Source organism: Saccopteryx leptura, chromosome 4 (genome assembly GCF_036850995.1).
Source record: "Saccopteryx leptura isolate mSacLep1 chromosome 4, mSacLep1_pri_phased_curated, whole genome shotgun sequence".
In the NCBI taxonomy this organism is placed as follows: Eukaryota; Metazoa; Chordata; class Mammalia; order Chiroptera; family Emballonuridae; genus Saccopteryx; species Saccopteryx leptura.
In genome coordinates, this window is record NC_089506.1 from 203,539,398 (window position 1) to 203,557,947 (window position 18,550).

Below are 18,550 nucleotides of genomic sequence, written 5' to 3' on the forward strand. Positions count from 1 at the left end.
CCATGACTTCGTATGTTTTTCAGTTTTTTTCTTGTCATTAATTTCTAGTTACATGCCATTATGGTCAGAGAAGATATTTGATATAATTTCAATCTTCTTAAATTTATTGAGACTTGTTTTGGTGTCATGACATGTGTTCTATCCTAGAAAATGTTCCATGTGCACTTCAAAAGAATGTATATTCTGCTGCTTTGGGGTGAAATGCTCTAAAAATATCAATTAAATGCAGCTGATCTAGTGTGTCATTTAAGGCTGCTCTCCCCTGGTTGATTTCCTTCCTGTCTGAAAGATCAATCTATTGGTGTCAATAGGATGTTAAAATCCCCTTCTACGATTTACTGTCAATCTCTCCTTGTATGTCCATTAAGATTTGCTTTACTAAGGTGACCAAGTTTTTACAATGAAAAGGAGGACAAAAATAAATTGAAGAAAACAATATCGTAAATAAAAGAAACATTTTATTCATTGCAACAATAATACACTATAATATAATAAATGCATAATAAGAACATTTGTAATATTTTATATTATAATTATGCTTACATGCCTATTAATTTTTAATAATAATTGTAAGAAAAAATTTTCATTGAAGTAATTTTTTTGTCAATGTATTATTTTGTAACAATATATTGGAAATATCTGAACAAGAAATATCCTTCATATTGAATTTTACAGCAAGTGCTGCAGCTAGAGTATCAACATGCAATCTCGATTTCTCACTTGTCCAAAAATCATTAGCAATTGAAAAAACTCTTTCAATTGCTTCATTAGTCCCAGGGCAACACAATGTAAATTGAACAAGAATAAATTAATTTTCACATGGAATATGTTCATTTTTGAAATAGCTGAATATTTTCACCCATCTTTTATCAATTTCAACATGTTCATTTTTCCATTGTATTAATTTTTCAGAATTTAAAGATACATTCAGTTTTCTAATTTCTTCAAAGAGACAATTGTTATCTATTTTGATGTCTGGCATTTCTTTAGATAAAAACTCAAGACAAGAGTCAATATCTGTCCAATATGCTTGCAATGAAGTCAAAAAACACCATTGAAAACTGTTATTTCACATGATGTTTGTTTCAGACCATTCTTCGATATATTGAAAACATATCTGGTAAAAATTTTGCACTTTTTTGATAAACTTTTCTGTTATGCCCAGATTTGATTCCTCTAAGTCTGACAATTTTCTTTTTATAATTAAAGGAAAAAATTTTTTCTTCAGAATGAGATTTATATTGAAGGATAAAGTCATTCAAAATAAAACTAACTTCCGTAGCTGAAATGTGTTCACCTTCAATCTTTTGAAGCATTTTGTAAAAAATAGATGCTTGATTATGTACAATATACATTAATATCTCAGATATTTTATTATTGAAAAACAATTCCAGGATTTTAGGACATTTGTCTAAACTTAAAAAATATGAACGGAGAGGCTCAAATAATTGTAGAACATGCTATATAGCAAGTGTTAGAGCAAGCCATCTAACTTTTGAATAATTCTAAGAGTTTTTTGTATTCAACATTTGCTTCTTCACAAAATTGTTTTAAAGTAGCAACACAAACAGTAAAACAACTAAAATGCAAATAAATTGTAGTTATTATTACTTCTACATCAATTGGCATGGCACATGACACTGTGTTGATTGCATTTGACAAAATATGGTCATTACAACCTATTCCTAGTATTTTTCTTTTGGAGTAACTCTTGTAATTTTACATACACATTATTCACCCCTTTGCATCTTTGCCCACCAAAATTTGTATTTGTATTATCAGCCGTTAGTGCAACAACTTTGGATTTCAAATTGTTCTCATTTATTACTCTGTATAGATGGTGGTTTGACAAAATTTCAGAAGTTTCACCCTCAATGGATTCTAAATTTAAAATTTTTACTTGAATGCCCTTGGTAATATTAAAATGTCTTACTATTATTGGATACAATTTAATTTCATTATGATTTGATGCATCAGATAATATCGTTACACATGCTGCAGTTTCCAAGTCCTCTGTAAGTATAACTATTTTGTCACAGTAATTTTTAAATACTGATTTCCAAATAGCCTCGTATTTTGTCCTGGCACATGAAAATTTTGCATTGTGAAACTTTTTCAATAATTTAGTTGTACAATCTGTACTACAAAAACTTTGATTATGAATCATGGTATGAAATGCAAATGTTCCCTCCATTGCAGACAACTGTTTTTCATCTTCAGAATAATTTGAAGTTTTAAAAACACTTGTTACTTTACAACTGGAAACTGATGCATCTAATGATTGCTTATGTTTGTAGGTGGTCAAGTGTTTCATTATCGCTGCTCTGCTTCCAACTGCAGAAAACAATGGTATCTTTCTTTGATATGAGGAATGGAAATTCCTTTTTCAATTTACCGTTGAAATGGCATTTTCTCTTTTTTTATTTTTCCACCCCTTAAATGAAATTTAAAATTAAAAATAAAATATAGAGCTACACGAATGATACAAGCACATTAGGAATTGAAAACATTGCATCATGGTAGGTGCATTTCCCAGAAGCTAAATTAACAAAACTAAATATCCAACAAAACCACTAATTTGGAGTGATATTCAGGTGTATTTATCATTTTCTAATTAAAAAATGTCTGTTTTATGGAACTATTTAATCAAAATGCATTATTAATAGATATGGTTTGAGGTTAGATTTCCACATTGAAACTCGAATTTCAGGAAAATATTTATAAATAAAATTATACGTATTTGGAAATTATTAAATAGATAATGAATTAATAAAACGTGAATTGTGCTTACCTGTCTATGATTGAATATTCACTGAGAAAGAAATAGTCGTGAGTCTACAATGTCGTATGTGCCGTGTCGTGTTTCAGTAAGAAGTAAACAAAGCCATTTGTGCACTTGGTATATTGCGCGCTCTCTCAAGGTCTCCCGTGCGGAGCACACGTGCGTCTCATAATCACATCTCACTGCTCTGTACTGATCCTTGATGAATTGTCATGTCAAATACAAATACGTCACATCACACGCAATGGATCGACTCTGCATTGATGGAATACAGACATTTACAGATTAGTCTTCCAATATCAAAAAGGAGGATGTGGAGGAAGACACTTTTCAAGGGAGGACGGAGCTTACAAAAGAAGGACTGTCCTCCCTAAAGGAGGGTGATTGGTCACCTTAATTAAGGCTTTACATATCTAGGTGTTCTTATGTTAGGTGCATAAAAGTTTACAAGTGTTATATCCTCTTGCTGGATTGCTCCCTTTATCATTATGTAGTGTCTTTCTTTGTCTCTTACAGACTTTGTTTTAAAATCCACTTCATCAGATATAAGTATTGCTATACCAGCTGTTTTTAAATTTTCATTTGCATGAAATATCTGTCTCTATCCTTCTACTTTTAGTCTAGTGTATCTTTAATTCTGAGGTGGGTCTATTGTGGACAGCATAAATATGGGTCATGTTTTTCTCATCCATTCAGTTTTTGATGGGAGCATTTAAGCCATTTACATTGAAGTGATTATTGATGTGTGTATTTATTGCCATTTATTTTAACTATGTTCCTCTGTATGCTTCTTCTTCTTTTCCTCCTCCTCTTCCTTCTCTTATGTACCTAGGCTGCTGCTGCTTCTGCTTCCTTCTCCTCCTCTTCTTCTTCTTCTTCTTCTTCTCTTTCTTCTTCTCTTCCTCTTCTTCCTCCTGCTCTTCTACTTCCTCCTCTTCCTTCTCCTTTTCCTTCTTCAAAAAGACCCTTAGACATTTCCTGTAAATTACGGTTTGGTAGTAACAAACACCTGTAGCTTCTTCTTGTCTGGGAAACGTTTTGTTTCTCCTTCAACTTTAAGTGATGGCTTTGCTGGGTAAAGTATTCTTGGTGGTAGGTCCTTGCTTTTTATCACTTTGAATATTTAATGCCAATCTCTCCGGCTGACATCTTATGAGAGTTCCCTTGTAGGTAACTAACTATCTTTCTCTTGATGCTTTTAAGATTCTCTCTTTGTCTATAACTTTTGCCATTTTAATTATAATGTGTCTTGGTGTGGGCCTCTTTGGATTCGTCTTGGTTGGAACTCTTTGTGCTTCCTGGAGTTGTGTATCTTTTTCTTTTACCAAGTTAGGAATGTTTTCAGTCATTATTTCTTCAAATAGGTTCTCTATACTTGGTGCTGTTCCAGAAGTTCCTTAAACTATTCTCATTATTTAAAATTCTTTTTCTTTTTGCTGTTCTGATTGGGTGTTTTCTGCTACTTGTCTTCCAAATTACTTCAATCCAAATCACTTGGCAGGACATGAAAGGCCACCCTGCCAAAACCAGGAGTCATAGCAGATCGACCTAATATATAGAAACAGCACAAAAAGGTAGCTAAAATGGGGAGACAAACTCTAGAAAAATAGATAAATGAAATGGAGACAAGCAATTTATCAGCCACAACCACATCGTGCTTCATCCAATGTACTGTTTATTGCTTCTAGTGTATTCTTCATTTCAGATGCTGTATTCTTCATTTCTGACTTGTTCTTATTTAATGTTTCTATGTCATTTGCCATGCTGTTGAGCAACCTTATAACCATTGCTTTGACCTCTACAGCTGATAAATTACTTGTCTCCATTTCATTTACCTCTTTTTCTAAAGTTTGTCTCCCCATTTTAGCTGCCTCTTTGTGCTGTTTCTATTTACTAGGTAGATCTTCTATGACTCCTGATCTTGGCAGGATGGCCTTTCATTTCCTGTGGGACCCAGTGGCACAGTCTTTTTGGTCACCTAAGCTGGGTGCTTAGGAATGTCCCTGTATGGGTTATGAGAGCCTTCCTGTAGTAACTGAATCTTGATTGCTATTGGCCCAATTGAGCATGAGGCCGACTCTCAGGCTGGCTGACTGTGAGGCTCAATCCCAACCACATGAGCTGCTGTGCTGGTGCTGACCACATGAAGCAGAATTTGCCTCAGAGTTTCCGGTCCCTGCCAAGATCTCCCTTTCGCAGTGCCATTTGTGAAGCTTATCTGATCCTGCTCTGATGTTGTGTGAAGCTGGACACTGTGTATGTTGGTTCTGGGGCCTCTTGGAAGAGACTCTGGTATAGGGCAATGTCAGATGTTTCCTGTGACTGGCCCTGGACAACATACATTTGTTTGGAGTTACAAAGCAATCTGCAGTTTGTGGCTATTTTTGCTGGGCTCTGGTATGCACAAGAAAGACCAAGTTGCATGTCAAGGCCGACTTTTACCCACACTGAATCTGGAGGCAGGTCAGCTGAAGTCCTAAGTCACCCCAAGGTCTGTCTTTGCTTGCATCCTCCTGCCTGCTGCCTGTTTGGCTCAGTTGTTGAAAGAGCCCCTGGCGGTACTAGAGTTCCATGAGGAGGGTTCACAATGAATCACCAAGTAGAGGCAAGTGGTGTTCACCAGACTGATACAGGTTCAAACTCAGTACCAGTGCTGAGTCTGAGGCCACTCAACAAATGTCCCAGGGTACACCCAGTCTAACTGTTACCTGCTGGGTACTCGCACCCTTTGTGTTCAGATAGGGTCTCAGGGAGTCATCAGGCTGAAACCGGCAGTTTATCGGGTCCAAACAGACCAAAATTTGTTCACATGAAGGGAAGGCTCTCCTCCAGTCATGTGTGCAAGGGGAAAATGGCCCCTGTCCTAGAGCCACACAACTCACCGTGTCCCATATTCTGCCAGGAACCTGACCTCAGCAGGATAGGGCCACCGGGAGTTGGGAAAATGTGGCTAGTGGGTTTCCTGTGAGGGGGAGGTGCTGGCAGGCTTGGTGGATTGTGGGGGGGGGGTGGCTCCCATTACAGAGCCACACAAATCAATCTGTCTCAGATTCTTCCCAGCCCTATAACCACACCATTCAGTCACTGACACCCCCTGAGTCTTCCCAGACCTCTACACTCCCAGCCCAGGTAGCTGACTCTTCAGCAAGGCACAAGTTCCACAGGGTGGGGTGACAGGGAATCCAGAGGGTGGGGCTATTTCATTCCCCCAGGCTGATGCCATATGGAGAGGAGTGCTCCACCCAAAAAAAGTTGGTGTCTGCAGTGTGGGAGAGTGACTCAGCACAGGGATCCTGGTGGCTGTCCCTTCAGCTTTTTCCCTAGAGTCACAAACCCCAGTCTCCTCATGCAACTCTAGTCTGTTCCACCTTCCCTCCACTGGAGCCCAGGGTGAGTGGTTGCAAATGAGACTGTGTATGTTGGCCCTTTAAGAGAGTACCTGTGTCTCTAGCAGACCCTTGTCTCTCTCTAACAAGACAGAAACCCCAGTGCTTTTAACAGCCATATGTTTTGTGTGGGCACCTCTTCCCCACTCTGGTGCTCTGAACTTGGGAGCCTGGCTTGGGGTTGAGACCCCATGCTTCTCAGGGAGAACCTTTGCCACTGAGCTATCCCTCTGGAATCCCAGCTGCCACCCATGATAGCTGGGCCAGCTCTGCTCACATCTCCTTCCTCTTTACCAGTCTTGATATGCCTTCTTCTGTAAATCCTTGATTATAAGACTTCTCTTCAGCCAGTCTTGAGTTGGTTATCCAGGTTGACTGCTCTATATTTTAGTTGTAAGTCCATTTTGGTCCTAGGAGGAGGTGAGTGTAACTTCCACCTACTCCACCACCCTCTGATCCCTCAGAAATTCATTCTTTTATGTCACTGTAAAGCCCATGTCTTCAGATACGAATTGATCTAGGAACTCAAACAATATCATCAGAACTAAACTCATTCCACTTCTGCATTCTACAACATTTTTATTTCATGGTAGTGAGATGGTTCCCCAGCAGTTCCAAGTGTACATTCTATCCTCCTAGCAACCTTAGCAGTAAATGATTTTTCTCTCCAACAGTTCAATGACAAAGTTATTGACCTAGTTTGTGTTGAAGTGAATAAAATATTCTAGTTTACATAGAATTAATAACTATATAACAGGAGATCATATTTGTATCTATAAAGAGGTCATTATCAGTGACAGGAGCAAGATTTTCAGTACCATATTATATGAAGATTTATATACTTATGTGTATGAGTGTTAATACTCAGGTAATGAAAATAACAATAAATATGTGTTTCAAAGAAGCAGAACCAGGATCTGAATATGTGAATATTTTTATAATTACATGTATGTATATAATACCCATGTAATTAAAATAATACATGTTTTAAAGAAGCAGTACTAGAATCTGAATCTAGCCACCCCTAAGCTGATTAGAAGAACAAAATTTTTAAAGAAGAAACAATTTTTAAAAACATTCTGATACAATGGCCTTGATAATAAAGAATTGTTTGATTGATGACCTTCTTTGACTTTGAATACATGCACTAAAATTTTTCAAATAATACCTCTGAAGAATGAGGTACTTTTTCCATTTCTTGTTCCTACTCAGTAAAGTAAATTAAATACCACATTCTGCCCTTGCACAACTTTCAATTCATGGGCTTTAGGAAATCCAATATTTTGTTAAATGTCAAGAATATCTGAATATCCCAAAAGGCTTCCTTCAGATAATTGGTGAGGCATCAAAGTAAAGCAGTGCCCTTCTTTCACATCCTTAAGTCCATGTCAGAGAATTGCCAACACAAAAAGTATTTGTGATCAGTCATTGTGTCCCAAATGTTCAATAATATTTGTAAAACAGTATTAACCTGAAAACCTTCATGATTGTGTAACTTTAAGAAAACCATACATTTTCATGGATTTCAGTCTCATTATTTTGTACAAAACAGAGAATGGACTGACTCCATTTCAGCTAATGATTAGCGTTGTATTGTTTTCTTCTTTTAAAAATAACAGCCAGTATAAAATTAAACAACATAATTTAATCCCTTAATACATATATTAAAATTATTTATAATAAGATTTGAAGAACCTGCCCAACGCTAATGGATTTCATATAATCACTATGAAATGATATATACAGATATACATACATGAATACATGCACATTGCTAATCTCTGTACCTCTAGCACCCCTCAGTACCTAGCACATAGTTGGTGCTCAATAAATACTCACTCAGTAACCAAATCTTTAAGGAATGAACAGTGACTACCAAAAATGAAATCCATGTTCTCACTTTCCATTGATTGAAGTGCAAAACATAAAATAAATAAATAAATATAAATATATATTTATAAATAAGAATGGCAGAATGAGTTTTTCATGAGACTAGTTTTATCTCCTTTATAATCATATTTTATTTTGAGAACTATTTCTTAAATGTTTGGTGTTAAAATGTCCATATCGTGTATGAAACGATGGTGACAGTACTTTGTAGTTACTAATTACATAATTACCTTTCTTTCAAGTTAACACTTTGTTGGTCCTTCAGTTATTCAATTATTTTTTTTAATTTTTAATCGTCTTTAAACCAAAAGTGTGGTAAATCAAAGGCAAGGTGAGTTTTAAAGTTCCTTCCAGCTCGAAAATTCTAAGATAAACTTTTCTTACTGGTTTGAACTGAGTAATACATTCAGGGTGTATTTCAGAACCATGGACAGATCCTTGAGGTGCTGGTCCATCTCCCCCGACAGAGGGCTAGATTTAAATGAATAAAATACAGTCTCTGTTTTGAGTATGCCAGTATTTGTACAAGCACAACTCCAGGCCTAATACCTAAATTAATGAGTTTAACTCTCCATTTAATTAAATATTCAGATTATTATTACATTTAGTTTCATTAACTGCATTCTCGGACTAACATAATGGGATTTCCTTTTCAATTTGTAATTAATTTTATTGAGAATTCTTATTGGAATTTTTTGGGCAGGTTCTTCAAATCTTATTATAAATAATTTTAATATATGTATTAAGGGATTAAATTATGTTGTTTAATTTTATACTGGCTGTTATTTTTAAAAGAAGAAAACAATACAACGCTAATCTTGGAGAACAGCAAACTAACCAAATAAGGGTTCTCTGAAAAGAAACTGTACTCAACTCCTGATAGCTGTTCCTGAAGTTTTTATCTTCCCAGGTCAGACATGGCATTTTTATTTTCCTACCAAAAGCTGTGTGGCCCTAACCAAACAAAAATCCTCTTCTCCCTTTATACAATTTGTTTAAAACTCATCAGATCTGCAAGAGAGATCTATGTTCTGAAATTGATTATTCTACCTTCTATCAGAGATGAGAAAATTTGGGACATAAAATTTTTCCGCTTTCTTTCACTCAGATTCTTATAAATTTGTGGAGAGTATTTCTCTTCCAGAATAAAATGTCAATTTCCAAGGAAAACCTGTCTTAATTTCTCTTCCCTCTCCTTCGGCCTCAGGTGTTCTGAGGACGCCCCCTGCATGCTCCCCAGCACCCTGCACTTACCCTATCCTGCTGACCTGCAACCACAGGTCTACTCTCCCATCCCCTGATGTATCATGAGCTCCTGGAGGGCATTTCTTAATGTTGTCTCACTTATCCTCATACCTCCAATTCCTAGCACTTTGCCTGACACATAGCAAGGGTTTCATAAATATCAGTGAATTGTTGATTGATTAAATGGAAATATGAATGACAAGGAAGCAAACAATTAGCTAAAATCTGAGTCCTCCAGAAAGAAATGGTGACTTTATCTCAGTCAATCCATTTTCAAAGATAAGTGTAGTCTACTGCAGTGATTCTTAGTGGAAATCAGTAAATAAGGAGAAGAAGAGACATAATCTGGTACATCACCTAGTACGGGTCCTTGGGAAAGACATGAGAAAGGTCATGAACAGTGTACAAGTTTTAAAGCCAGCAAGAGTCTGAACTCCTTATCAAATATCTCTGTGGCCTTGGGCAAGTTTCTTGAACTCTCTAAGCCAGTTTTTTCATCTATAACATGTGGATGCAAATACCTATTTCAATTATTTCATGGAATTGTGGGAGCTAAAATCTATGCATGTGGTAGGTATAGAAAAGTGTTACTCTGTTCTGTTACTCTTTTTTATATACACTAAGTGTCAATCACATTGTAGGCAGGTTGCACCGTTTAATCCTGATATATAAATAGAAATGCTCTCCCAAAGGAACTCTGTCCAAGGATAGACTTTCCCTCGTGTGGAAGGAGCAGAACTTGGCATCTTTTAAACTAAACCAGACACTGTGATGAGCACTTAGTCTTTCTTTACAAATAGTCCTACAGCTGGTTGCAAGCACTTTGGAAAGGCAATGCAAATCTAATTAGACAGTACCATGTGGCCAGCATTAGTAACAATTTTTGAAAAGAGCCCAGGAGATGACTTACAGAAAGTGGTGGGTTTTTTTTTCTTTAAAGGGCTCTATTTTTGATGCTTTCATGTGTACACACACACACACACACACACACACACATACATCATCTACTCTGGGTAGAAATGCAAGACACTTATGTGGCCATACAGATTTCTATTGGCTGTATCTGCCAGGGTAAATAAAATATTAAAATTAATATTCCTAGCAGAACAAAAGCTCATGGGTTTTTAATAGAAATAAAAGAAAAACAGACAAAAGGAACAAATGGCTAAGAATGGGACAGCTGCTCCGTTCGAGCCAATTCCTTGGGAAGGAATTGACAGTTTCTTCACATCTCATTTGCATCAAAATCATTAGTAGTAAAAAATACACACACCACACACACACAAATTGTGTTATCAGCTGGCACACAAGATGAAAATATTCTCCCTGTGAAGACAACTGCCCAGTAAATCATGCTGATGTGTGTCATTGTCCCCGGTGGACAGACCACTGTAGTACTAAGGTTCACTCATTCCACAAATAATAATAGTAACCACCAGCAGTTAGGTTACTAAACATTAAGCTAAGTTTATACTTCCTATGTGTTCATTCGTTTAATCCTCACAACAATCTTGTAAGGGAAACATTATTTTACTCCTTGTATAGAATGGGAAACTGAGCTTCAGAGATGTAAATTAATTTTTCCACTATTGTACAGCTAAGAGGTGAGAGAGCAGATACCCAGTGCAGTTATGTCTACCTCCCAAACCCATATCCCCCACTCCCTGGTCGCACTAGTTCAATGACATATTGAACACGTTTAGTAATCAGCGTCCACATGTCAGAGACTCAGCTATAACACTGAACACTTCAACAGAAAACCAGAGCTCTTCATCTAAACCACACAAAGTCAATTCAGGCTACTGTGCTGAACCTACATGTGTATAAATATTTAGTTGATCAAGTACAGATCCTTATTTCTCTTATAGTTTACTGACCCATGAGCCAAAACTGCTCTAGTCACAGATCTTCCAATGGAACAGCTAACCTGTCCAATTGGGAAAAATATTTGTTTGGTTTCAGAAATAAGAGTGTTTGTAGCTGAGGCTTCATAGAAGAGAGTTAGAGCCTCACATGAGCTGGAATTCGCCAAGCTCCCTGTTCAAAATTCCAAGGTCCTGTTAATGAGTTCCTCCAGGTTTCTCATGGAACTTGGGCTATAGATTCGTTTATGCATGCATGAATTTTTTTTTCATTCAATAAACATCTCTTGAACACTATAATTTGTAAGCACTGAGATACAGGAGTGAAAAAAACAAATGCAACCTCTGTCCCCACCCTCCTTCTCGAGCATGACCTTCTTAGAGAGCCTGCCCCACTGTAGTCCTGACAGTACTGTGCTCCCCCCAGCTGACTGAACCAGGATCAGAGAGCTGGTCTGGGGAAGCCAGGCCATCAGCTGGTCACAAGCCAATCACATTTTCTCTCTCTGGATCATGTGAACTAAAGGATACAGCAATTAGCGAATTAAGGGCAGAAAAGACAGTGATGCTATCTTTACCCACTCCATGGACTGAAGTCCCTGAGGTGGTCCCAATTCCCACCCTGCCTGAGCTTGGATTTTCACTAAAAGATAACCCAAGTGCATCCAGGCTATGGAACCAGATAGGCCTGGGTTTGACTCCTGGCTCCTCTATTAACTCTGATATTATAGACAGGTTCTCTGATTTTTCATTTTATTATGGATAGTTTCAAATATATACAAAGATAGAACAGAATAATTTTATTTGGTCATCTAGCTGCAATAATATTTTCCTCATTTTGTTTCATCCACCATCCCCCATAATTTCATCTTTTTCCTGGAGATTTTTAAGTAAATCTCAGTCATCATGTTCGACGAGTTCTTTAATTCTTAATTCCCATGAACCTCAGTTTTCTCCTTCATCAAACAAGAATAATGACACCTCTTCCACAGGCTTTTCCATTCATTGGACAAAAATGTAGGAAGCTGCTGCCTGGAGCCAGCCCTGCAGTCGGGGTGCAGCTGTGACAAAGCGTTTGCCCTCATGCAGTGGAAGAGGCATGCATAATGAGTATGACAATTTCAGAGAGAACAAAAGTTATGAAGAAGACAATGGGACATGGGGAACAGGCAGTGACTTGGGGGCCTAGGTAAATGCAGAAGTCCTCTCTGACGAGGTGGCAATGGGGGACAGCTGGGAAAGGGACGAGACCTGGGAGCAGTGCGCTGTGGCAGAAAGCCCAGCATGTGCAAAGACCCCATGTGGAACAGAGGAATGGAGGTAAGAATGAGCCGGCTGTTGGTGGGTTGTTTGGACTGTGAAAGGATCTAATACATTCAAAGCTTCAGCACACAGTGTCTGGCAAATAGCAAATGCTCAATGAATGTTAGTTATTATTCCTCCTAAGAGAGAACTCATCACAAGACAGTAAGACAATGGGGTATATTTTGGAAACAGCCATTTTCTAGAGTGCCGATAGATCTTTTGGTCCACTTAGCACATCCTTTAACGACTTTCTCTGACTCCTAGGGGAAGATGATCCTATTCTGCAAACCCCGGCACTACAAAGAAAGGTCATGTGGTACAGTGGTTACAGACACCGACCTTGGAGTGTTACCTGCGCTGTTTAAATCTAGTTCCATTATTTAGTAGCTGTATGGACTTGGGACAAGCCACTTAACCTCTCTGAGCCTCAGCTTTCCATCCTTATGACGATAAAAGTAATGGTACTAACCTAATAAGGTTCTGAAGACTCGATGTGTTGAGGTTTAGAATGCTAAGTTGCTGTTAATATTACACTATTTTACATCATTTTTACTCTTGTACACTCTTCTATTTACATTTACCCTTTTGCCATCCCTGACTAGAAAATTCTCCGCAATTAAAAAAAAAATCTCCAAAAGTCAAGTATAGGACATCCAAGTGCCTTGGTAACTACGGACAAATGAAAGAAAATCCATCTGGCTCTAGATATTGGCTGTACGACATCTTCAGAAGCTTCACCACGGATCTGCTTGTCATCTGGTTCCTTGTCAATACACTTGGGAGTGGTCCCGGGGGGAGTGGGAGGACATGAGGCTAAAAGCATAGCCTGGTCTTTCTTGTGGATTGTGTGTCCTAAAATGCTGTCAGCATTGCTCCTCAGTTTGGGGTGAGACCTCACTTGCTCAGATTATGCTTTAAAATAAACAATGTAGCCTGACCTGTGGTGGCGCAGTGGATAGGGTGTCAACCTGGAAGCACTGAGGTTGCCAGTTCAAAACCCTGGGCTTGCCTGGTCAAGGCACATATGGGAGTTGATGCTTTCTGCTCCTCCCCCCTTCTCTTTCTCTCTCTCTCTCTCCCCTCTCTATAATGAATAGATAAAATCTTTAAAAATAAAATAAATAAAATAAAATAAACAGTGTGCCATCAACCCTATTTCTTTTTTTTTCTTTTTTTTTATTATAATTTTATTTTTTTAATGGGGCAACATCAATAAATCAGGATACATATATTCAAAGATAACATGTCCAGGTTATCTTGTCGTTCAATTATGTTGCTTACCCATCACCCAAAGTCAGATTGTCTTCTATCTAGTTTTCTTTGTGCCCCTCCCCCTCCCCCTTTCCCTTTCCCTCTCCCCCCTCCGCCCATAACCACCACACTCTTATCAATGTCTCTTAAGTCTCACTTTTATGTCCCACCTATGTATGGAATAATGCAGTTCCTGGTTTTTTCTGATTTACTTATTTCACTTCATATCATGTTATCAAGATCCCACCATTTTGCTGTAAATGATCCGATGTCATCATTTCTTATGGCTGAGTAGTATTCCATAGTGTATATGTGCCACATCTTCTTTATCCAGTTATCTATTGATGGGCTTTTTGGTTGTTTCCATGTCCTGGCCACTGTGAACAATGCTGCAATGAACATGGGGTTGCATGTGTCTTTGCGTATCAATGTTTCTGAGTTTTGGGGGTATATACCCAGTAGAGGAATTGCTGGGTCATAAGGTAGTTCTATTTTCAGGGTTTTTTGTTTTGTTTTGTTTGTGTGTGTGTGTGTGTGTGTGTGTGTATTTTTTTTCTGAAGCTGAAAACGGGGAGAGACAGTCAGACAGACTCCCGCATGCACCCAACCAGGATCCACCCAGCACGCCCACCAGGGGCCACGCTCTGCCCACCAGGGGGCGATGCTCTGCCTCTCCGGGGCGTCGCTCTGCCGCCTGGGGCAGAAGCCAAGGAGCCATCCCCAGCGCCCAGGCCATCCTTGCTCCAATGGAGCCTTGGCTGCAGGAGGGGAAGAGAGAGACAGAGAGGAAGGAGAGGGGGGTGGAGAAGCAAATGGGCGCTTCTCCTATGTGCCCTGGCCGGGAATTGAACCCAGGTCCCCCGCACGCCAGGCCGACGCTCTACCGCTAAGCCAACCGGCCAGGGCCTCTATTTTAAGTTTTTTGAGGAACCACCATACTTTCTTCCATAATGTCAACCCTATTTCAAAGAGGGGTCGTCTGTTTGCATGGAACATATGTCCCGAGGGCACATATGTGAGAACACAGGCAGGACAGCAGCTGGTTCCGTGCCAAAGCAGACCAGGTGAATAATTTTACATGGTTGTTTTCATAGACACTCAGACACATTTCTTTTATACCCTGGCAATAAAGTCTTTATAATTGCTGCCACCTTATTTAGTATTTGTTTTTAGTCTTTACTACATCATTAAACAATACAGCACAACCAGAATTCTACTACCAAGTTTGCTGTACTAAATATAATGTAGTATCCTGGATTGGATCCTGGAACAGCAAAAGACATTAGTGAAGAAACTAGTGAAATTCAAATATCTCCAGGCTAGCTAAAAATAATGTACTAATGTTGTATTTCTTGGTTTTCACAAGTGTACCATAGTAATGTAAGAGGTTCACAGTGGGAGAGTGGGGGAGGAGTACACAGAACTCTGTGTACTACTCTCTTTGCAGCTTCTCTGTAAATATAAAACTATTGCAAAATTAAAATTTTACTTAAAAAAAAAAGTCTGCTGTTCACACCACGGAGCTGTGAAATGTTGGTCCAGGTTGTACTGTTGTATCCATAGCCCCTCACTCACATTTCCCATCCATGAAACTGATGGGAACTTATATTTACCCCCCACTCCCAAAGGGGGGGGTGTTGTCACTGGCAGGCAGGGAGGTTGGGGTAGGGGGGGGACAGTACATGCACAGTACTTGGGGACAGAATGTGCCTTCAGAAGCAAACTGTAATTATACAGAAGCCAAGGAGCATTTGCAGAAAATCACTATCTCATCTGAATCTGCATCCTGTTCATCAAAGGGGTCGAGGCCCTTTTGATTATCAGACTAAATATTTTTAGGCAATACCACTGAATGGCTGGAAAGAACATGAACAGCATCGGCTGAAGAAAAAAAATTCATCTTCAGAAAGAAAGGCAAGTCCTGCCTATCACAGGAAAAATCAACTGTAGGAAATGTATAAAGAAAGGTTGGCAAAAATGTCCCCAGACTGAACCTTTCTCTTCCCTCTGTGACTTCACCCTAGTCTTTCTCCAGGCCCCTCCTTCTAAATATTCTACTTCTACACTGACTTTTGAGTCTCTTAGCATTTGACCCGAGCACAAAGGAAAGATCAGAATGTGACAGAACATTGGCATTAAGAAGATGAGGGGAGAGAATAGATGGAGATGATTACATATTCCCTTAAAGCAATGTCGAGTGTGTCATTGAATAGAAATGAAAATGATATTTAAGTTGGGACCATTGAGTTCCCAATCAAACCTGATAACTTGGATGGTTAGTGAAGAACACCTTGAAAATAGCATGAGGTGCCCCTTCTCTTGTATCACAAGCAGACATATCTTTCTTTCTATTTTCTATAATAGTGAACGCTTGTAGCTTCTATAATGTCCAGAAAAGGCTTTCATATTTAATAAGTACATTCTAATTCTGGCATCAAAAGCTGGTCTAGCTTTCCAGTTATTAGAATAAATTCCTTCTCTCCTACTTCTCTATTGGTCAAAGTGAACTCTGCTCTCTGCTTGGCTTCTTGAGCCTCTGATAACTGATAAATTTAAGTCATCTAGCCTGATCTGTGGTGGTGCAGTGGAGAAAGCATTGACCTGGAATGCTCAGGTTGCAGTTCAAGACCCCTGGCTTGCCCAGTCAAGGCACATACTTTCTCTTCCTCGTTCTCCCCTGCCTTTCTCTCTCTCTCTCTCTCTCTCTCTCTCTCTCTCTCCTCTCTAAAATCAATAAATAAAATCTAAAAATAAATAAATAAATAAGTCATCTAGTCCTAATCCTCTTAATAAACTTCAAAATAAATCCTGCTTCTGAACACATAAATTTTTCCTTGCGTCTATTATATTTATATTATATTTACATATTTATGTAACATATAAATAGCTCCTATAAATCAATAAAAAATAAAGTTCTCACAAGAAAATCTATCATTACTACCAACTACTGAATTCGTTATGTAAATTAAACTTATTCATGTAAATTTGTGGAAAAGCTACATGTGTCTTCTTTACCAAATATTCCCAGGAATTCTAGGAAATAAGAATTGAATCAACCCAGCAGGAGTATATGAAATTAACATTTGGAGCAGATCTTGAGAAAACGCAATGACTGTGACATTATGCCTGAAATTCTCCCCTATGTTCCACCCGGTAGAATATTATAAGACACATTTGTTTCTTGGTATAACAGAACACTGATTACTGAGACACAAATATAGACTAAAAGCAAGAACTATAAATAAATCAAGTTAGCCTATCCCAAGAGATTTCTGAATTACTCAGTGCCTGGACACCCATTTCTAAGCAGTCATTTATTTCAGTACAACTTAAAAGGAAAAAAAAAAAAGTCCCTTATTAAGCAAGATTCATTCATATATTCTGGACTTTGCCTGATGAAATGATGAAACTTGGATGGCTTCAATAAGTTCGTTATTCCAGATGAGTGCTGATTCAAAACTCATCCTTGAGACTGAAACATCATGAAGAACTTGTTAACAGTCACCCTTTATAGCCATGGACTCAGCACCATTTCAGTGTTATCTACTCCATGATCACATTCACCTACTACCCTTTATAGCAGGGGTCCCCAAACTACAGCCCGCAGGCCACATGCGGCCCCCTGAGGCCATTTATCTGACCCCCGCCACACTTCCGGAAGGAGCACCTCTTTCATTGGTGGTCAGTGAGAGGAGCACATTGACCATCTCATTAGCCAAAAGCAGGCCCATAGTTCCCATTGAAATACTAGTTAGTTTGTTGATTTAAATTTACTTTTCTTTATTGTAAATATTGTATTTGTTCCCGTTTTGTTTTTTTACTTTAAAATAAGATATGTGCAGTGTGCATAGGGATTTGTTCATAGTTTTTTTTATAGTCTGGCCCTCCAACGGTCTGAGGGACAGTGAACTGGCCCCCTGTGTAAAAAGTTTGGGGACCCCTGCTCTATAGCCATGGACTCAGCACCATTTCAGCGTTGTCTACTCCATGATCATATTCACCTACTTGGGATGTTTAGGACCACATACACATAGATTCAACTTATTTCCCAGTACCGTCTAAAAGAGAATGCTCTCGTTTCCATTGGAGCCTGAATTGGACACAGTAATTGCCATGTCAGAGTTTGTGCAACACAACATATCTTTTACGGCTGTGAAATGTGGTCATAAAACTTCCAATTGCTGGTGTAATTTGCTCTAAAATGTGGCTTTTTCTCATACCATTTTATGATCTGCTTCATAAATAAATAGTGTTGAATTATTTAAAACAATGAAACCTAAGACATTCTACTTGGTACTCATTTTCAAATAGTGTAAACATTGACTTTGCAAACATACTGTAACATTCCCAAGGCCATGAAAAATGATCACCATGTAGAAGCAGAGAACTCGTGTCACCCGTGTCAAATGCCACACACATATTCCACTACCAATCAAGCATAAAAATGTGTAAACAGACCAAAACTATGACTCAACAAATAAAACACCCACCAGTAGAGCTTCGGCAAAGGTGACCCAGACTATAAAAAGTTCAATGCCAGAACCGTTTCTGTTTTTAAGAACTTCCAGCCACAACTAAATGCACTCTTGAAATTGTCTGGCTTTTGTTATTTTAAACCAAAACCTCTGCATTACTTTAATGTGGGGGTTACTTGAAAACATAATTGCTAGGAACAACCATGGTCAGTAGGACATTACTGTCAAAGATTAAACAATCTTGTTTTTCCCCACTCCCATTAGCCCGTATATCAAATCCATAATGTACGTTGTATAAACAGACCTTTGAAAAGAAAAAAAATCCTTGGGAGCATACCAAGATCTCTAAGTAAG

At 38.4% G+C, this 18,550-nt stretch overlaps 1 protein-coding gene across 3 annotated transcripts in view; it reads right to left on the reverse strand.

The window, feature by feature from the left end:
* Positions 1 to 18,550, reverse strand: part of SHISA9 (shisa family member 9) — a 312,313-nt gene that overhangs the window by 278,544 nt on the left and 15,219 nt on the right. The gene's annotated exons all lie outside the window — the stretch shown is intronic.